This window comes from Motacilla alba, chromosome 7 (genome assembly GCF_015832195.1).
Source record: "Motacilla alba alba isolate MOTALB_02 chromosome 7, Motacilla_alba_V1.0_pri, whole genome shotgun sequence".
Taxonomy (NCBI): domain Eukaryota; kingdom Metazoa; phylum Chordata; class Aves; order Passeriformes; family Motacillidae; genus Motacilla; species Motacilla alba.
This window is the reverse complement of record NC_052022.1, coordinates 11,422,674-11,445,308: the sequence shown is the minus strand read 5'-3', so window position 1 is coordinate 11,445,308 and position 22,635 is coordinate 11,422,674. Positions and strand designations below refer to the sequence as shown.

Here is a 22,635-nt window from a genome sequence, read left to right as displayed (position 1 = left end):
AGGAAAGGGCTGGCTGCTCCCTTCCCCCTGCAGCATGTGAGGAGGATCAACAGAGCCTTCACCTAAGCTGAATGTTGTCATCTTTTGCGCATTGAAGACCGGCATTTCAACTCACCATTTTCATTCACTTTATGGCAAGAAAGAGGTAAAAAGCCAAGTCACACGTACTAGGAAAAATAAAATCAAGTACTTTTTTAATATTGTCATTTAACTCATGATTTAATCTCATGATTTCCAGGGCCTGAGTCATGATGCTGGATTTCTTTCAGGGTGGAAATACCCCTGGCTGAACTAGCAATACAAGACCATCACGGCGCACAGAAACAGCATTTCCCCTGCCCTATTACATTGCTTCCACCAGCCCAAGGATACAGAAAACCAGTCCTATGCAGTTGGCTCCCTCAGTGTGGCTGAAGGTATTCCTTCTTCCTTGTTCTACAATTGTCCCAAGAGTCTCAGCCTAATGCTTAAAAAGCATAGGGCACAGGAAAGAAATCACACCCTAATTCTAAGAATAAGCTGTATGTCCAAAGTCCCCACTCCCTTCCTTGTACTAGGAAAACGTTTTTTGCAGCACAGCCACAAATGTTAAACTTTGAGTGCACCAGTGGCTTACTGCATCAGTCTTTCCAACCAGGCAATATGAACCTTGGCTCCCATCTCTCTAGTGGGGAAAGGAGCCCCACAACTTAATTCTTTTGATCCCAGTTTGTTAACTTTGCACTGGAAGCCACTCCAGCAGTCCCCAAAGCTTAGGGCAGGTGGATGAGCAGAGCTCTTCCATGCCAGCACACGGGAGATCAGAAAGAGATCTCAGGGGAGGAAGGGGGTGTTGAGGACGGTGAGGGACAGGTATGATCCCATCCTACACCTTGCTTGGTTACATCCCAAAGCTGTCAGGCACTGTGTCATACTGCCGGCAGGCAGGTTTGCCGTGAGGAAATGTGGATGACAGCAGTGCCAGGAGTCCTGGCCAGGCATGGATGGACACAGGCAGTAACTTCCTGTTCCTTTGGCTCTGGAGGCACTCAGCAGTGCCTCTACAGAAAGCCAGGCAGGACTGTGCTCTCCACCTGTCTCAGTTGAGGGATGGATCCTCAGAAGGTCCAGCACTGCATGTTGCCCACTACGAGGCACTGGAACCCCCGACAGGGAGCTGATGCAGATGGCCAGGCTCCCCCTCTGCATCAGTCCCAAGGAACATCACAAGCTCTTCCCTACCTACCAAAAAGAATTTCTTTTCTTCTTTTTCACAGATTTTCAACTCCTCCCACGGGCCTCTCTAAACAACCCTCCTCCTTTCAGATGCTGATGCTTTTCAGCTGATTAAACTGTGGACGAGACCATGAGCTGGGTGTAAATCAGTATTGCTTGTCAATGCTAATTTACACCTGCTGAGAATTTCCCTTCCTTCACCATTTAGCAGAATTATACGACATGTCTTTTATCTCCTCTCACAGTTTAGCCTGCCATTCCCCATTCCTGGCCCCCAAGCCTCCCGCTTTGCTCTGAACTCCCTGGAGGTTTACAGGATAAGTTGCTTATTTGCAATGTAAAGTGTCTCTCAGAACCACAGCCTCGTGCAAACAAATCCAAGAGAGGCACATTTATCCCTACTTGTGCAACAAATCCAGTCCCATCTTTTCCTGGCAGCAGTTCCCTAAGCACACACTGCACAGAACTTGCTAAGGGAAGAAATATGTCCCTTATTGCCATTACACAATGCAGGACTTCTCTGGGGAGATGCAGAGGATGGAGAATGAAAGGATTGATTCCACAGAGACCCTGAGCTCTTTCCTTTCTCATTGAAACTGATGGTGATGGCTTACCACCCAGATCAGCACCCTGTAGATTCTGACTGTCAATAGGCAGGATACCATTAATGACTTCTTGTTGCTATGGTGATATTGATGGATACTCCATGGTGTTGGTGGGAATCCTGTGAAAGCTAGCAAAAAATAAAAAAAACTGGGTCAACAAAAATGTGAGTTTGCCCACAAAGGGGCAGTTATGTGACACACTTGATGAATTCAGTGGCACTTCACACTTCTTGCCTCCTCCTGCCTCCTACAAGAACAGCACGGTGTTCCCCAGCGCCAGTGCAAACACTCCTGCTCGCAGCAGGGCTCTGGTGCAGAGGTGCAGTGCTGCAAGTGGATTTCATTACTAGGCATTACTTTTGCAGCTTCACCCTGGCAATTCATTTCACATACAGAATAAAAATCTTGGCTCCAGTGAAATCACTTGGACCTGTGCCAGAGGGCACAGAGCCAGGATTTCCCCCAGCTCTCAGGATGCCTTACCACAAGTGACAATTTCATTCAGCTGCCTGGATAGCCACTGGGAACCCCCTGCCTCTCCAGAGCTGTTTCAAGCGTGGAAAAGCCACTGTTGCAGTTTTTTGCTCTATTTCACTGAGACTCAGTGCTGTGCTCTCTTTGAAGGTGGTGTCATGGGCTCTCTCTTGGCTTCCTGCTTTGCCACATGCAGTTTAGAGCAACCTTTCACCCTTCATCCCAACCCAGTGACCACTGGTAATGACAGGCTGGGCTCCAGTCACAATCAGGTCCTTTCACTTTGCACAAGTGCTCTTGGGATTTGGGGCACAGGAGCCATCTTCCTAAAATAACACTTCTCTCTGACCTTGCTTTCTCTGGGAAAATCATTCCTAATTCATGTTGGTGGCACATGAATGAAGAAGTGATAAAGCTCCAGTGGAACTCCTTATTTCTCTAGAGATGCTATTTATCTAAGCCCACCAAGAAGTGCACAAACTGCAAGATGCCTTGTTTGGAGGGAGATTTTAGCGTGATTAGCAAATTTTAGACTCTGCTTTTTGTCTTAGCAAAGAGTCCTATCTTTTCTGCTTCGTTTTATGTCTAGGAGTACATACAAATTTACTAAAGAACCTTTTATTCCTAAGAGTAGTACCACTCCAGGCATGTATCACTCCATCACCTGACGGGCACTCTTAATCCAGAAAGTTTTTATTCATTTGGATCTGTTATTACAGAATTATATCCACAGGGGAGCATTATCTATAGCAATACCATTACATGGAGAGTTTTGCCAGTAAATGCCCCAAAGCAGATCAGATTCAATGGATGTGTCAGTGTGTTCAGATCCTTTGCCTCCATATGAACTCAGGGACTGGAAACAAAATTACCCTGCCCCTCTGTTTTGCATCTTTTGATACCCCTAGTTCTAATGACCTACAGAGTCTGAAAGCACTTTACATCAGGAACAGATCCCAAGAGGAAAATTCAGTTCCTTTCTCTATATTACATGCAGCTGTTCATCAAATTTCCCAGGCAAGGTTCCTAAGCACACGGAGGCTGGACCAGCACTGACAGAGGGTCTCACTTGTACAGCAACCCTTTGATCAGACTGACAGCATCATTTATTTACTTTTGTTTCATATTCTTCAATGCTCCCGGTATGTTATTTTTCCCAGTTGATTATCAAAGTTAAAGGCTGCCCTTTCAAGTTGGATTTGCACCTCTTGCCTTCCCCTCATTTCAATTAGCTATGGAAATTACTTGGATTTTCTTCTTCTATCTGCTCTTGCCTGCCTGTCTATACAAGAGGCTTTAGGAACACTGATGGCTGGAGAAAATGCCAGCTGATTTCTTCCCTGTAGGAAATGTTGTGACTTGCAATTAGCACATCTAAGTGCTCTGTTTGACCTGTTGCTGGCCAGGGTGGAGGGCACAGACCCAGCTGCAGTGTCCTGCCCTTTCCCCAGCTAAGAGCAAGGGGATGGAGGGCTCCGAGTGCTATGGATGGAAGAAAGGAGGTATCACCACAAACCAGTAGGGACAGAAAAGGACAGGAACTGGTTTACTACACTGGAAGACAGAAGGTGAAAATAACGTAAAAGCTTCTTGAAATAGGATCTCTGCCTGTGGGGAACTGCTGTTCTGCTGCGTTTGCAGCTATTACTTTTCTGCAAACAATTCTGTGACTGCAGAGACACAACAGGCAGTGAACTGCCCAGGGCAGCTTAGGGCCGAGCAGAAACGGCATTTGGATTAGGCTGGAGCTCTGGGTTCTTCCACATGGAGATGCATGGATAAATGTCTTTAGGCACAAATCCCAGCATGCTGCAAGGAGCACACATTCCACAGGGCAGCCTTTCAAGTGTGATTTGCCCCCAGCAGCTGGTCACCAAAGGTTTCTGAGATCACAATATCAAGACTTAAAAACAAATCAGACATGTTCAGGATAGGAGAATCACTCTGGGCTGTACTTGACACCAGCTGGACATTAACACCCAGGTGACCCCACAGGAACAGCATTTGGAGAGATCAGACTGGAGGCAGTGCAGATCCATGGGATTTCTCACCACACACACATCTCCCTTAGACACATCATGTCATGGTTTACTGGAGATGTTTTAAAGTCATCATTAAGAAATAAATTCTAAGACTGAGTAATACCAACACATATACTCTTGGGATGTTCCTAACCACATCTATACACTCTAACTTATCAACATTGCCATGGGACTCTTCCATTTTGGTTTTCTGCCAGATCCTACGCTATAGCAAAAGGTGATGGAAGAGGAGGCAGGACATGCCCCTTGTTTAAAGCCAGCTGTAAGAAAATGTTTTTATTTGCTCAGATGTACTAGACACTCTGTGCAAGCTGCATCTGCACACAGTGCAGGTATGCAACTGCAAATGTAACATGGCGAAGAAAAGAATAAATGCAGCAATTTTGCAGCTCCTCCTAAGAGAGTGAGGAAGAAGGATAGTGAATCAGATTCCTTCTCCACATGCTGCTGGTCTTAAGTATTTGCTACATGATACAGACCGCATGACATCAAGTGTGATGAAGACCCACCCTGGAACCAGAATCACAAGACACTCCATGTCACTTCTTATGCCAGTAACTTGCTGCAGGGTCTGAAGCTGGCAGCATCCAACCAGCTCTGGGTTCTCACAGCCTGAGCTAGGTATCATTACTTCCACGCCATTTTGCAAAATATTCCAAGAGCCTAATGAAGGTCACCACATTCCTTGTTAACCTTTATTTTTTTCACAACTGGGAAAAAATCAGACACAGATCATAGTAGCTGATGAGAGTTCTTGCCTACACATTTATTTTACCAAAGTAGTGCTAAAAGCTAAACCAAGAGCATCAAGGCAGGGATGCAGGCAACCAGCCAGGGGTTTTTTAATAACACAGCACCCAGTGTTTGCAGCCTTTGCGGTTGTCACAAAGTACACACACCTATCCAAAGCTGCATAGCAAGGAGGCAAAACCACACTATTGATACAACTTCACAATACCAATCAAAAGAGAGGAAACACTGTCCATACAGGCATCTAAACCCTCGTGGGAAACAGGCAGGAATCCCTTGTAAACACCTTTTTTAAGGAGTGCTCTGAGAGATACAGTGGAGATGCTGCAGCCAACATTGTGGTAAGAGTTTCATGCAACACAGCATCTCAGAAAAGAATTTAATCTCAACCTCATAAGTACTGTCCATCAACAATTCCTGCATGTATCTATAACACCTCAGAAAGTTTAATTACCACTTAAGAAATGGAAGACTAAATGAGCTGTGTGACATTTCCCACCCCAGACCCTGTAGGTCAGCATTATTTAAGACAACTGGGAGCTTGAAAAGGTAAACATTAGGGTTGGCAGATGAACAGATGGATGGATTGCTGCCAACATAATCCATCTTCCCACTTGCCTCCATAGGACTGGGTGACATTCAAAGCTAACTACTTCCCTGTGCAAAGAGAAATGCACACGGTGCAATGAGTAGGCTTTAAAAAGGACACATCAGCTGGCAGGACCAGTGGCAAAATGCTTTGTGGCTGCTGTTTAATGTGCAGGTGAGGCTGTAGAAAAGAGGCACCAGGCTGTGACAGAAGAGGGGACTGTAGTGACCAGAGTGGATTAGCTGTAAGACAACCTCTGAGCAAGTTGCTAAAATCTGTCAGGATGCTGTCATTTTTTCTTTGTGCATAAGAGGTCTAAATCTAATTAACCTTTTAATCAGAGCAGATAAAATTGTGGTATTATCATCAAAGGGGATGCCTTATCTACAGCTTCATGAAAATTTCCATCTCTGCTCAACTTGGAATTTTTTTTTTTGCTTGAGGCTCTATGAGTTAATTCCCCAAACACTGAAAAATAAAAAAGAGTAAAGTAGGCGATGGTTTAACACAGCCAGTTACCATGCAGATACCAGCTCATCTGATGCCAGATGGGTCTCAGTTCAGAACTTTCAGATCCAGCTCAAATACCTGTTGCCTGACCACAGGGGAAGTTCCTGTCCCTGACTGGGGCAGGCACAAAAGGAGCTGTGACACACTGTGCCAGTATCGTGCCACCCTCCCTGACCGAGGACACTGAAGCCCACGAACTCCCACACACCCAGGACTTTCTGGTTTTCTGCAAGGATTCAAACAAAAGTAAAAGAATCTCCTATATCTACTAGCTATAGCAGGCTGTTCTGTCAGCTACTAGACCACAACATAACTTTTCTAAATTGATGCAAATAACTCTGACATGTACCTTTGTACCTACAGGACCCCAAAGAATAAAGGTTGCTGTCTCTGATGGGTCTACAGTATAACCCAGATCAGGCTGTATGTTGTGGGATTTTTCTTACAATGGCTGAAGTCTTCAAGTTTTCTACATCTGCTGGCAAACATTAATACTGTTGACAAAGTCAGCCAGCACAAGCAGGTGCAGAAAAAACCCCAATCAAGATCTGAACCTGGGACTCCAGATAATGAAGCTTCCTGACTAACGTACTGACGCATCCGCTTCACTGAACTTACTGGTGTAATCTGAACCAAAAACCTCACTCATTTCCATTTACTACTGCCCATATGTCATCTCTAAATATACTTGCATACTAGCATTTATGCAATGTTCAGTACAAAATCCATATGGCTCCTTTCAGCAAGCAGCAACAAGGATAAGTTGCAAATTGAGTCTGGAGATGGAGCTTCTAAAGATTTCTTTCTAAGCACCATACAACATTTGCTGTAGATAGACAGAGGTGGAAGAGTTGTTACAAACTGCTCCAGATGGACCATGTTTTCTTTTTTGCATGAAGCTAAAATGGATTTCTTTTCTATGAAATGTCTCCTAGTGATCCCTCTGGAACAGAATTTGGGTAGCAGGGCAGATCCAAGCTTAGACTGAGGAGTGTTGTACAGCTGCCACTAATTACTTTGACCAGTCTCATCTGGGACCTTCACCCTTGCTCCTGCCACCCAGTGGAGCTGGGAGCTGCATTTAAGCCCTTGCCCTGCCCTTACTTGGCTTATGCTGTGTGTGCTTGTTCTGACCTGCTTGGCTTTACTTCTGAGAGAGCCTCTGAATGTTAACAACTTGCTGTAACAGATAAAGGTAAATATAGGTTGGCTGTCACTGCCTGAATCGCAGGAATAAAATGTGGCAGCCAATGAACTTCTTCTACTTAAACCATCAAGACTCTAAGACCATTAAACTTTCCCATGCACTGAAAGAAAAAGGTTCTGTGTCTCTAAGAGACTGCAGTCAGAGCAGTGAGTCAGGGGCCTTGTGCTGCTGTTGCTCTTAGTCTTTTAGATGATGGGTTCTTAACTCCACAAATTGTTGTATCCCTTGTGGACACATGCTGTGTTAGACATAATCTTGACAGATAGCAAGGAATTGATCACAGAAATAAAACATAACTGGTTGCTTAGTTACCAATGATCACTGCACAGTTACATTTGCTGTGTGCAAACAGAGCCCTGTGCAAACCAATTACCCCTCATTACAACTCTAAAATGTCAGCTTCAGAGAGCTGAAAACAACTGAGCCAGGTAATGAAGGGAAATTTGAGTAGAAAATACAAATGATAATTGGGAACTTTCTTCCCCCCTAAATGTTCAAATAGGCACAATCCTGTGCCTGAGGAAAGTAAATATATTGGTTTGGAAAAAATAGGATTCTTGTTTATTGGGAAAGTGAAAACAAGCATGTTATGCATGTAAACACTGGGAAAGCAGAAAGTAGCAAATAAAAATTACAAGCTAAGAATTGCACAAAATGATGATATAAAGGAGCTGAAATACTTTGGGTCCAAAAAACACCATGGTGTAACTCCATAAATGAAGTCAGGGGTGTGGTGATGAGGGGTAATGGCTTAGGCATGGGAAACAGCCCTATGTCTGTGTGAGGCAGACTTGAAGAGCCAGCAGGTGCAATGGTTGCAGGATCTGCAAACATCCTTCCCACTTCTTGAAACACAGATATATGGCTATTGCTATTTAATACACTGTGAGCAGCCACCCACATACTTCTCACAATTAGGTGCTATTCTTTTATGGTCCATCCCCAAAGAGCGAATCAATAAATCTCTCATAACTGTGACCTTCCTTTAGCAAGGTCTGTCTTTCATCTATCAATCAAACAGAGCTTTGGTGCCAGCTCTGTGGATAAACTGCTTTGCTTGAATGCCTCACCAGAAGCACATTCATGAGAGGATACACCACAGAGATGCTGCAGGTTAGATACTCATGGACCAATACAAGCACTGAATTTATCACCAGGACTGTAAACAATTCATTCTTAGCATTGCTTGTGTCCAGCCTCTCTCCTCTTCAGCAGTTCATCTTCCCTCTCCTAAAATATATGATAATAAAAGCACCTATGGAAATTTCTGCCTTCCTTACATGTGCTGTAAAGTGCACCCATCTGATTGTGTCCTCATGACAATGTAAGTTCTCTGAATACAGAGAACATACAGAGCTGGATGCAGCTACAGTAGAAATGGGTTTGGAAGGAATGCTCTGCTCCTCTCCAGTAAAACCTGCATGTCTGGTGTACAGGAGAGACAAGGACCATAAGTGCTAAATCCTCTACAAGACCTGGGCTGGAGAAATACTCTACCCTGGGTGACCTGCAGTTTACAGAGAAGAAAAAGACCTATTTCTTCCTTTCTCACCTCTTTATGCAGTGCAGCACAATGTAATAAAAATAAATTCTACAGGGGACGAAGAGCACTTTTTTGCCTTTGACTCCATTATGAAATTGGTTCCTATGTGGCCAGGAGAGAAGTAAAAAACAGAATGAGCAATACTGAGGTTGATAACGAGCAGAGAGAAGTGTGGTCCTGTCTATTCAAGAGATGTACAGAAAGTGCTACAAGCACTTCAGTGTCAGGAAGCATTTTCTGTTGCTGAGTTTGAGCAGAAGCTCAGGGAAAGACACTACAGCAGCCACCAGCTCAGCTCAGTGTTGGCAGTGGGAACTATTGCTCTGTGAAGAAGTTTATCAGAAGCCTGGATGGGATGTCTGCAGTGTAGGAGAGGTGCTGCTTGTGTTCACATTAATAGTTGTGTGGGGCAATGTGTGCATGTGTTACATTGATGGCTGACCCACAGAGGCGCTTCCTAAATGGGACTGGTTCATAAACATCACAGTGTGCCTGCCCGGGAGAAATGTTAGAGATGTAGGAACAATGCCATGAGAATGAGTCCGTGTGAAAGATGGGAAGTGCCTCTCAGCTGCTGTGGTGTCCAGGCCATCTGCCTGAAGGGCGACACTCTGCTCTGGGGGTCAGCATGTTAGCAGCTGAGTCTGTTTCTGTAGATGCAAAGCCACCTTCCCTGTGCAAAGACAGAGCTTTGTGATCTCCTGAGAGATGGGGGAGTTCTGTTGTCTCTTCTGCTTCCTGTAGATATACCCCAAGTTAGCACTGTCTGCTGCTAATCCCTTGGTTTATTATCAAGGCCCTCAGGTATGTAAACCTGGACCAAATGAAAAAGGCCTCAAGAAATAATGGGCTTACCTCATCATATCCCAGCTGGCAGCACTGCAGAGGACACAGTGGAAAACTTGATTTATTAAAATTGATGAAGGAACTGGCTAGTCTTGAATAATTCATTACATATCAGCTGCTGCTGAGGTAATAGGAGCTCAGCAAGATCCTCTGTAGCACTGCATAGTGCCTAAAATCTTTAAATAAGATGAAGTCAAAGATTGGCTAGTTAAAGATTGAAGGGCTTGCTCCATGTGAAGTGAGAGGCCCTGGCTCCTGGTGCTGAGGTCATCCAGCTGCGAAAATCACCCACGACTCTCAAATAGAAACCAGCCTGCTAATGTCACTGATATTTGCCAGGGCATGAAACACTCTGCCTCAGCCATCAACTTCTGCAGAATATAATAGCTCAATTTTTCACAATTCTTACTGGAATCAGGTTTAGTTTTCAATATTCACCACAAGCTAGGGATGTCTGAGGGTGTTGGCTTGCTTTTGTGATCATTATGCTTGAAAATAAATCAGCCTGGTACACTAAGAAGTAGGCACTACTATTTGAGTGCACAGATCTTGAGGAGCAATCTCTGCTGCTGCTCAGGGCTTTTGTCAGCACCAGCAGAATCAAATTACCCACAGCCTGGGCAGTGGCTGGACTGGGTTTTGGAAGCATGTCAGAAGCCCTGGAACAGAATCCTGCTAACTTAATCTGGTCCCACTTGACAAACCAAGAGCTCTTTTTAACCCCACTGATGTCAATGGTAAAAGCTTTGATAAACATGTAAAGCAGCAGCAAAATAAGGCACTGTCATAAGACGGCTGATACCCCTCTTCCTGTACGTCCTCCTGCAGAGGTCAGAGGAATTGTAGTTAATAAACAAAGAGGAAAAAACAATTGATGTAATGGACATATTCCTGCTTCCCAGCTGCTGGTATGGGGTCTCCACTATCCACAGTTATAGACCTTCCCTAAAGTCCATCACTTTCTCTCTTTCCAGCTGGTGATGATGGAAACTGGCCTCACAGCCAGTACCATTCTCAGCTCCAGCTCTGGTTTGCTTTGCCTTCCTTTGTCCCCCACCAGGCACCTAGGTGGGGGAATTTGTGAGGTGCTGATGGTACAGCACCTCTAGATCATTAAGAGAGCTGAACACAAGACAGCCTTTGACTTAAGATCCTAATGAATACAGAGATTGTGACGCCTTGTTGATTTCCTCAAGCCAGATTTTACTTCCAGATACTATTCCTGCTTCAGCCAGAGCAGATGATTTTAGCCAGGGTCTGAAGTATGTTGGTAAAGGTACTCTGATGTACCACTGGCATCATGAGACATTTGACATAGCACCAGAAGATTGTCAGTTTCCTCTCCTCTCCAAAAATACTGCTGCATCAATCACTTGTGAAAGTGTTTTAAAAATTAAAGCCAACTCGCCCTTGCCTTGAAATGCAGGCAGCACTTTCTCCTCCTGCTGTCTGTTAATAGTCTTTCTACAGGAGGTCACACAACACTGATTCACACTCCTGAGCTTTTTGTGGACATAGGTTAAGATCCTTTGGAGAAGCCACAAACTGAAGTTGCGACTCCTCACCCTGAGGAGTGCGAATGAAGCAAATACTGTAACTCTCACAGCTGCAGAGTGGGAGATGCTGTGAACAAACTGTAACTTGGTAACATATGAGACTGATGTCTCCTCCCCGATCTCCTGAGACAAGACACTCCAATTCCTGGGTTTCAGCTCCATTACCTGTAAGAGGCCAAAATAAAACTACCTTCCAGCATCTGCAAGAACTCTCCTGGCAGTCTCTGAGAACCAAGGAAAGTCAGGTAAGGTTTCCTAAAACTGAAGTGTAATTACTTGAAATTAACTTAATTCTGAGACCTGTGCTCAGGTGTAAGAGCTCCAAGCCACTGTCTGAGCACAAGCTGGCATGGCCCAGGGGCATGTGCCCTGAGGGACACTTGCCTTCCCCTCCGAAGTGGCAAGGACAGGACTATGGTTCCAGAAGAACAGTCCATGACCCACACATGCCTGTCTTTACCCACCACCAGCACAACTCGGTGTGCAGTTCTGTCTTTGCAGCTGCTTTTGATCTTTCAACATTGTTTTCTTCTTATTTTCCTTCTTTCTTGCCTTTTTTTTTTTTTAAGAGTCATCTGTTCTCTTCTGGAAAGAGCACCTGACTAGGCACAATTGCCTTGGGAGCTGGTTTAGGAGGCACAGTGCCCCTCTGACCCACCAGACAACAGCAGGTGCTATGTGGCTTCCTTTGCTTTATTCCTGCAGGAGACCAGCTGGTATTTATAGCATTTTCTCTAAGTAAGGCATCATCCCTGAGGTACACTTGGGTGAGAGTACTTCAGGGAATTCCCACTGGGGGGTGAGAGCAAAGGACTTTATTATTAAAAAAACCCAAACCTACAACAAAAACCACAAAATCACAAATCCTGGAGGAAACGCCATTTCCTTTCAAGTGATTCTGTGAGACAGGGACTGCAAGAGAAGTAGGGAAGCAAAAGTTTTACCAGTTCCAACACAATCCCATTTTTTTTCAGGAAGATATTAAAAGTGCATTTCAATGCAAACCCTTTTGGGGAAGGGTGGAAGCTGAAGCCTTTTCGAACATACACCTGGATTTAGCTGGGATAGAGTTCATTTCCCAGCTTAAACAGTGAAAAAAAGTTAAGAGAAGGGCACAAAGCAACCTAATTCTTGTTCCGGGCAGAAAGGAAGGCAAATGGTATAAATCAGAAGTAGGAAAACATAGATGTTTTTCTTAAAGCTTGTTTGTTTTTTTTTTTTGGGTTTTTTTTGTTTTTTGTTTTTTTTTTTTACCTAAGAGATATAAAATAGATGAAATTGAGTTGGCTAGAAATTTGGGGACACTGGAGTAGCTGGGTTCAACAAAAGAGTTTGTAAATTGCCTGAAGAGACACATTTGTTTCCCTGGGGTACAAGTGCCGGAGTAAAAGGGCCTTTCTCCCAGTTCTGTCCTTGGTGGTGGTGCGCTGAAGGTACACACTCAGTGCCACTGATGGCCCAGCTAAGTGTGAAACCTGGCTTTGTCTATACAGCAAAAAGAGAAAGAAATGTTAAATGCTTTTCTATTTTCTCTAAGGATATGGTGGAACTAAGCCAAAAACCTGTATTTGTACTGCTCTGCCTAAGGCAGCATAAGCACCTTCTCTGGTGAATCACTAGGCCCCAAAGCTTTTACTCCTCCTAAATGAATGCCAAGTATCCTGGGGAAGTGCTGCCAGGTACAAGGACATAGGGACACTGCTGGGCTAATGCATGACGGGTGTCCATGGCTGAGGGTCTGCAGGATTCTGCTCCAAACTCCCTAGGATGATGAGATTTGGGATCTAATCCTCTGTATCTGGCTTTTCACTGTGGCCCAATTCACCTCAGTTTTTCTGCTTAATGCTATTTTCTTATCTTCTAGAAAGCATTTTCCAAATATTTTGCCCAGTATCTTCCATGAAGCTGGTGAGAGATGTTCCTCACTGCTCAGGGGCCCACATATGCAGGGTGTGGGCAGGTAGGTGCACAGGGTACTTTTGGAGATCAAGGAAAACAGAAGATTGCTGCCACCATGCTTTTATGGACAAAGTACCCACAGAGAAGTTTGGAAATGCATCTTCTGCAAGATGGAGATAAAGGGTGCAAGGGTAAACCCACTGAGATAAATCTGAGGCTTCCTTTCATGTTGTCATGTAGTAGGTTAAGACCAGACTCAACTTTTTGATGTTAATTGCCTGGCTGCTTTAACTGGGTATAGGCTTCTAAGTCCTGAAGTCAGCTGTGTGACACAACCAACTGATATTTACCTCTTCACTGTTATATCTTGCCCAGGGCTGCAGGGTCAGTGAACATGTTCCTGTGCACTAGAGCTGTCCACAGAACTGGTGGATTATTTTGCAAGAGAAGCAAGTAACATTTCACATCTGAAGGGACTGCTCAGACTTTAATTTCAGGCAAAGCTACTCTGGCCTAGGTTCAGTTTCTGCTCCAAGGCACTGATAACCATCATCAGCAACCAGACAATAATCACTGACCTGTTGGGCTACTCATTGGCAGTGTTATGAATGCATTTGGACACCCAATGGCCTGTGATCGGCGATGTGACACTCAGGCAACACAGTCAGTGTCCCTCTGGACTCGCTGAGGGGCACAGAGGTCTCCTGCTCTAAGGACACACAGAGTTAGGATACCACAAAGTAATGGTTTGAGCATGGCTGAGGAAAAGGAAGCTTTTTAAGGTGAGCCTTGGAACACCAGGATTCCTGCTGCAGTCTGTGCCAATGGGCTGGCATGTGGAGGGATGCAGGACTGCTGAGTCCAACTTCTGTCTTTCTTCTTTGAATCTCTCCCATCCAAGATGATGTAGGATAGGAAAACCACAGGGGACAGAAGACACCCTTACTGCCTCCAAGCACTGCACTGCCCTGTGAGCTGACTCAATTAGGTGGAGCATGAGGTCTACAGCCAGGCCCAGAAAACCACCAGCAGCTGGGAGCAGCAGGTTGTGTGGTGCAGAGATAGCAGGTGGTTCCTGGCTGATGCTGGTCATGCACTTGCACCAGTGCACTGGCACGCCCAGCCTGGCTCCACTGAGCCAGGGGTGTCACTGAACTTGTGGAGCAAATTCCTGCTAATGAGACTGCAGATCATCTTGTAGTCATCCCTGTTACAAGCAGCAAGACACTGTCTCAGCCTCCTGATCACAACCTCTTTTAGGGTTTTGTATTAAGAGAACACAGGCTCAATTTCTCATTTCCATTATAAATTCAGTGATGTAAGAGTAGAGGAAAAAAGACATTAAATATTCTGCATTAAGGAGTGCTGGGTCTTTTTCCAAATAAAATGGAGGAGGATCCCTCAGTAGGGTGTAGTCCCACACAAGCAGCTTTGCTATCAGGTTCCCTCACTGGGAGGAAGGCTATGAGGATAAGCATCTTCCTGCTGCCCCATGCCCCACAACTACCTTGTGGTCATCAGACATGCTCAGCAGGGACGTGGGCATGGGGACAGGAGGCTGGCCACTGCCAAAGGCTTCCTGGACATTTGTGTGCTTGAAGGAGCACTGGAAGGAGCTGGAAGACACCTCTGATTGCAGCTCTTCTGTCCTTGCAGGACAGTTCCCGTCAGTGAGGACCATCCCTGGGTGCTGGGCCTAGGAGTAGGCTCACCTGCACCAAATGTCCACTCGTCTGTCCTCGCAGTCAGTCCATCAAACAGAAAGGCAGCTGGGAGACCCAGACTATTGCATACAGAGAAGCAGTACCACAGGCTAATGTCTACCCTCATTTGCATGGACGTAAACAACCTGCTTGGAAGCAAGCAAGGATACTTGATTTTTGCTGCCAGTGCGAGGAGGACACTGCATGGGGTACAGAGCTACCAGGAGAAGCTACAGTGAAATCAGCCCACCCCTCTTCAAGCTATTTACTGCAACATGAGGCAGCATGAATCAATAATATGTATCGAGCTGGGAAAGTTAATCTGCATCCAGAGCATCATAACAAATTAAAAGGAAATAAAATCAGTACAATTCCACTGGCTCTCATTACTACCACAGTGGAGAGTAATTAAAATCTGTGGGGCGAATTCAACGCTGCAGGAACTCTCCTGAAACCACAGGCACTGTACAAGGGCATTGCTTTTTCCAGATGCTATGTATTTCCAACAGCAGCAGGAATGGCAAAATGGGCAGAGTGGATAGGGTAGAGTAAGAGCCGAACCTCTTTAGAAGCCAGGCGTTCTGCTGCTTGCTCTTCCTCATGTGGAGTCATGCTGCACACCTGCTGCTTTGGTGCTTGATGTGCTGACTTTCAAAAGCTCCAGGCATTTGTATGTGGAGCTCCCATTCAAGGACTTCCCAAGCCAATACACAACTTTCATTCATCAACTCTGGCTGTTACCTCATCCTGCCTGTTCCCTGCTCCCATGTGTTATCCGGCTGCCTTTGCACTCCTCTCTCCTCCCCACTCCTAAGCACAGCCACCCACGCTACAGGCTTTCTTAGGTGCTAAAGAGAAATGCCTTTTCCTGCCACAGAGCACCTTCTGCTATTCTGCTGCCTGATAAGACTCTCAACCCATCTTTCTGTGCTCTCCTAAAAATTCCTTATCTTCTGAACCACACACATCCCTGATGAAGAAGCTGAGGGAGGACGACCACCTGCACCAAAGCCACATCCACCTGCACTCCCATTACAGCTCTGCTCCAGTCCTGTGTTAATTATGAGCTGGAGCTGTGCTATAAGGCAGGAATTCAACCTGAAGCCACATTCACTGCCCAAACTTTGATACCTTGACTCTGTGTGAGGCCCTACTGCCCCACAGCCAAGGCACTGTTGTCACTCAGTCGAGCACCTGATTCCCGTTGAGTGGAAGCAGATGTGTGAAGCACAGGAAGCACATTCCTCATCATCACACAGCATCGTGTCCAACTACCCAGCACCGCAGTGTGGAGCAGTGGGGCAGCTGCCACACTGGCACCCAGAGGCAACTCATGGTGACAGCCAGTGGTATGGGGCTGCACATGCAAAGTTTGGTTCACGGGGGTTAGGGGCTCGAAACTGACATTAAAAGAGAAAGGCACTGGATGGAACAAATCAGTCTGGGGAAGTCCTATAGATGGTCTGTAGCAAAAGATTTCATCTCAGCGTGCTTGTCCAGCTTTCACCTTTATGGACCTCTTACCTCCTGTCACCCCACCCTGTGCATGGCTTCCACCTATGGAAGCTATGCCAATGTCAGCAGGATGATGCAGCTGCTAAATACCACATGTGGCAAACACCAGTCTGCACACGTATAGTGTTGCAGAGGGCTCTTCCACATGGACATGTTTACCATATAATAATTATGGTAATCTACAGAGATAATCCAAAGTGGATTATTAATGGTGTTTAACAAATTGGTGTACTGTGGTCCTGGAGGTGGAACCATGGACTAAGAGTTGTATTTCCAGATAAACCATGATCTTGTTCACTGTCTGGAAAAGTGGAGGTCTCACTTGACCTGGCCTTACCTCAGTATGCCTTTCAGAAGTTCAACCACTTTATTAGCACATATCCACATCTGTAACCATGTTCAAATTCACCAATGAACAACACAAAAGCCTCATTCTTAAAACCCTTCAGCATCTTAAAAGTCACAGCCATATTATCACAGAATGTGCTTCAACATTTCACCAAAAACAGGTGCTCGCATCTTTCAAAACAATCCAGCAGGGAAAGCAAACAGAAATCTGCCCCTTAATAAGCACCTATCTAGTGGCCAACCTCCCTAATTTTTCTAATTTACATCTGAAAATAGCAGACCTTCTCTCCAGATATATAAATCTCATCTGCTTTTCCTATTATAACAACTTTGAACTGATTTGTATGATATTTCTATATTCTTCAAAGGGATTGCTCTTTAAGGTAGTGTTAGCTTGAGGTACAACTGGAGTTTTGATCTGAATATTACTTCACTCAAAAGGGACTGTGCTCTGATGATCTTTATAGGAGGTGAGATATAGGTAGAAGAATGGCTTTTAGGCAAAGAAGAAATAAAGTTTCTGAGTCTCATCCCTCTGTACAGGCCAGGGAGAAGAGGGATCTTCTTCCTATGGAGGTCAAAAGCCATCCTAAATGAAAAAAATCTAAGGTATGCACTAATGTATGCTGCACTGTTGTAAGCATAAAGAGGGTTGCTGATGGGGTTGTGGGCTATGCTAGTGCCTGCAGCTGCTTCAGGCCAGGTTAGCTCTGTTTTATGGATTTACTTCATGCTACTGCTGTAATGAAGAATAGCCTGAGGAGTGTGCTGAGAGCCAGAATAAAAAGTGTTGCAGAGTAATTGTTCCACTGTCTGCATATGACCAGAATTATCAGAGCACTGGGTAGACAAGCAATGACTGTCTCCCTTGGGAACATGGCTCTGTGGTACCCAGGTAAGAACAGAACCCAGAATAAAGGGCAGAAGATCCTCACTGAGAGACAGGACTGGCTGTTGAGTTAGCAGACCTGGTTCTCAGAGCCAGGAATGAGTCTTCCTGTTGGGAGGTGCTCCGAAACCCCAGTGGCAGCTATGCACCTTAATCTTAAAAAGCTGATCAGCTCAGAGGCTGCTTATCAATACAAAGGAGTCCATGGCCTATCCATTCCTCTTTCAAAAACAGATTTTCTTTTTCTCTCCTGTGACTTTGGCTGATGCTTGTTTTCAGTGATACCGAGCTTTTAAGGAAGCTGAAGCACTGTGTTGCGAGGTCTCCCCACTGCACGTATGGCTTCTGCAATCATAAAGCACCAATTTCCAAAGCTGTTTCTCCCTTAAGTAGGAGGAGAAGTGCCACACTGGGGCTTACTGACAGGTTATCTTGTGTTGTGGAAACCTGAGCCCTGACTGTCCACAGAGAACAGAGCTGCTGCAACAGCTGTGGTAAAAAAAGGGGCACATCAGTGCAAAACAGTTAAGCACCGCAAACCAGGGCTCCTGAGGGAGTGCTCTCATCTGCTTGTAACTGAGAGGTCTCAGTTCAGGCCTGAGGGGCTTTTTTCAGGTTAAACTACCACAGCACAGATTAGCAGTGAAACTCTATTGACCCTTTATGACAAGCAGTTACCTCCCAGGTTCCTACAAGGCACTTTCTTGGAAAGGCTCTTTCAAGACAGGTCTCCTCTTGGAAGGGGTTGCTTCTATCTACTCCCAGAAGCAGGCTGGAAGGATCAACCACACCACCACAAAAACCAGCAGTATTTCAGCACAGAGCTGATTGCTATCTCCAGGCACTGACACCCTGTTGGTCAAGGGGGCTCAGCTTCAATCCAGTACCAGCCATGGCTAGTGCTAATTCCGCTCCAGCCAAACTCTGACCCCCTGCTCTGTCTCTAGATCTCTCTGCAAGGTGTGTTTATTGAGAAAGATGCTTGAGATATAAAGATCCTTAAGATAAGCAAGGACTTGAGTAGAGAGAATGGTAGGGAAGTTGTCCTTTCGACAAGCTAGAGGGCCAGCAAATAAATCTGACACAACAGCTCCAACAAGCTGTGACACTAGAAATTAATGCATACCACTTCTGTGCTAGGTCTGAATGGAGCTGTCTCTGCTCAGTGCTGAGGGTCTTTAATTCCCTTTTTCCTCAGGGAAGAACCTTGCATGAAAAGTTCAGCTGTGTGTACTCTGAGTCTTGTGAATCACTTGATTGTGGTCAAAGCCACTGTCATCTTTCAGTTGCTAACTGGCTTCCTAAACATGCCTACAGAAACAGTAGGATTGCTGTGTGGTAAACAAATTACTTTTGACAGGAGACTGCCAGCACTGCTACCAGACGCCAGGGAAGCCACAAGATGGGCTACACAGTGTCTGACTGGAGCAGCTCTAGCATTGCATCCACAGCTAGTGCAGTGTCAGGCTGCTTCTGCAAGCACTGACAAAGAACCAAGCCTGCAAACTCCCACCACCATCTGCTGAAGCTTCATATCCCAAAGGAAAAATGGATTTTTGCTTACACTTATCTTTAAGCATTTCAACAGCAGAAAAGGCAAGGGCGTAGACACTCTCTCTTGCTAAAACCACAAAGCTACGGGGGTTTTTTTTGTAAGAAAAAATTTACTGCTGCTCCTTGACTTCCCATCTAGGACAGGGTTTCTTTCAAAAGCTTTAGAACCTTTAGTCCCTTTCTGGAGAGAAATCCTTAGGACGGGTACCACTGAATTCCCAAGCAAGTTATTTCTAGAATGTGAAAATAAACACAGGTTCCAAAAGGTCTGCAAAGGGCCCTGAGATGTTACATGGCAAAATGAATATCAGCAGACAGTGGAGATTTTTTTCCCCTTGTGCTTCACCTTGAAGCAGCTGTTAGCAAAGTCAGAAAACTCCCCTGCCCCTTGGTGTATTTAATACAGCCTTGGCAAAGGGACTGCAGTCAGCTCATGAATATGGGAATTGCCTAATTCTCCAGCTATTCTTATTACCTCAGCCCGAGGATCCCAGCTTTTCATAACTAATTCCTGAAATCACAGACTTTCCACTGTCCTTTCTGTCCTTGAGCAGCAAATCACTCCTCCTCATGTAACAGATGCTGGTGCCTGCTGTGGTGCTACCGGTTTTCCCAGGGCCCTTCCCTAGCAGGGACGGCGCTGTGGACAAGGTTACTGACCCCTGCACAGTTCCCGGAGATACTCTACCTTTGTTGCTGTAACTTACAGGAGCTTGGCTGGAAAATAACAAATGCTGCACAGCCCTGTGCAGTGGCTCGGGCTGGCTGAACATTCTGAAGCCTGGGCAGTGGGCTGGCAGCTGTAATGCAATCTGTCTCTGGCAGCAGAGATCTCTCACCCTGTTCCTACAAGCCGACTCTCTCCACATCCCACCTTGTCTGTGACTCCCACAAAGACTCAAGATTTGCAGTGCCTCCCGCCTGTCACCTCATTTTGCCCTCATTGTCATATACATTCTCAGTCCACCTTCCCTCTCTGTGCCCATGAACCTGTTTTCTACCTCTCTCTGTTATTTTTCCTTATCTCACTGATCTTGCCAGCCCTGCCCATCCTCCCAAGACTCAGAGCTAAAGCTGTTCCTGTGCTGGAAGGTGATAATGGCTGCCAGCAACCAGCTGTGAGGGCCACTGCAAACTGAAAAGCAGATGGAAGCTGAGACTGGGCTAATTATGAAGCAGGGACTGCAAAACTTGTGGAGATGTTTGGCAGAGGTGCCCAGTTTATTCCCAGAGATAAATGGGTACATCCTTTGAAGTCGGCAGGTGACATGGGAGCGGAAAAGTCATCAAGCTGTGGACAGCTTTCCAATCCTGGCTATGGAGTGCTGCATGTGATGCCTCCTCATCTCACTAACACCCACGACTGCTGCTGCCAAGCTGCTCTGGGCAAGGCGAATGTGCTCACTGCAGTGGCAGCTGAGGAAATCTCCAGGCTGGTTCCAAGGGCTACACTCCTGCAGGGCACAGGCAGGTTAGAGTTTTTGTTGTAGGCCAAGAAGCAGCTACAGCAGCACAGGTTATACTGCAACAGGATCTTGGCAAGATGGAAAAAAGCTGTTACTGTTTCTTTTATGATAGAGGATTTTTTTTTCCCCAAGAGCTTGCCAAAAGGGTAACTGCATCAATGGAAAATAAAAACTGGGTTATGTCCTCTAGTAGTTCATTTCTTAGTTCCAAACTGGCCCATTCAAAAGCTGCAGAAGAAATTACCTCCAAAGTCCATGGTTTTGTAATCAGAACCTCCCTTTCAATTAGTCATGTTATAGGGCTGCAAACACAATAATTCCATCAATACTATGGACCAGTCATGTTGCATCTGTGTCAACATAAATGTGTGCTGATGTGCCCTAGGGCTAATCTGATACGACACTAACTGGCTGATGCCCAGCCATGGAGGCCCTGGAGCTATGCTTGCTGTCTCTCCTCTAAAAGAACTGTCCTCTGAAACACTGGGAAGGAAACCAACTGTGATGCTGTATCTTAGCTGCCATCAATCAGCAATGCTTCTTGCACCTCCATCACTGAGGTGTTTGAGGTTGGGAGGTAACTGTTTAGTTGGAGGACCTGTATTTGAAGTGCAGCTTGATCTCCTACAAACTTTAATATTAAGAAATCAGGATTTCCAGATGATCTTGTTAGGCTAAATCAGACTCAGCAAGCTTGCAATGGATAACAAACTCAGAAAATCCATAAAAGCATTCCTTTCCCTTTTCTCTGTGACTACTGGGAGCTGTGCATCATCACCTAGTCTGCAGTAGGCTTTTCTTACACAGATGAAGCTTAAGGAGCTTAAAACTTTATAAATGCTTTGGGGCTACCGTTGTTATCCTGTACAGTGCTCTACAGACAGAGGCAAGCCTTAAATCTGAGACTGCAGCTGGGCTTCTCTGGTTAAAGGCCTTAAAGGAGATCAAGCAATGCCTAAGGATGCGAACCAGATCTCAAACACAGTCCATCTCCTGTCTGGGCCATGAAAGTAAGTGGACAGACTCAAAAACCATGCTAGGATCAGGAGTCTTTGCAGTTGCAGCCACAATAGGAATCACTTATTTTGCTTTTGGCAATATACCCTTTAAAGAGCCTTAGTGAGGAGAGACCATGTCTCTTTTTGAGGGAGTCTACCCAAGAAACCACAGCAGACACCCAGGCTTTCTGTATCTGGCTCATCAGCTCTGTGTACGCTTTGCTGTCTGGATGCACAATGCCTTGCCTAGCACATCCTTGTTCACAATAGAGCTCTTGGGTTCTACCTCAGCACAAACCAAATAAGAGACACTTGTTTTACTCAGAAACCGTCATTCTCACTAAAGGTGCATCACTTTTGGCAATATGCAAGAGCAGTATCTCAAAATCTCAGAGCATATGTGACTGACAGTGCCCAAACCATCTCATGGAGCAGTCAGTGACATTAGGAGAAAATTTTTTAAAGGAAGGTGGGGAACAGCATCCTAAATAGGGAATTTTGAATCTGTGCTTAGGTTCTGGATTTGACTTAAAACTTTCTAGGTCTCTTATCTGCTCCTTCATCTGTAAAATGAGATCAATAAAACCTTCCCAGATTTGCAGCAGTGCTCCCAGTGATAATTGATGTCTGTGAAGCATTTTGAGAACCATGAGTGAAAGAAACCACAACCAAGCCCTCAGGCCTTACTATAATACCAACAAACAAGCAGAGTTGTTTACAATGCTTTTCAGTGCCTTAATGACTAGGAAATGAGGAAAGGCTAAAGTGTAGATGCACCCAGTGCTGCCTTGCTGCAGCATAAATGTAAATGGTAGGAGCAGATTTTAGAGATTTTCCTCCAGGGAAATTCGGTTTTCAATAATGCAGTAAAACTTCTACCTCTCTGGATTCAAACAGATGCTCTTGCTAACACCTCAGGTATCAAA

At 45.3% G+C, this 22,635-nt stretch overlaps 1 protein-coding gene across 3 annotated transcripts in view; it reads right to left on the bottom strand.

Moving 5' to 3' along the window:
• The window catches only part of LOC119703155 (rho guanine nucleotide exchange factor 17-like), a 45,592-nt gene that overhangs the window by 21,075 nt on the left and 1,882 nt on the right, over positions 1-22,635 (bottom strand). The window lies entirely within an intron of this gene.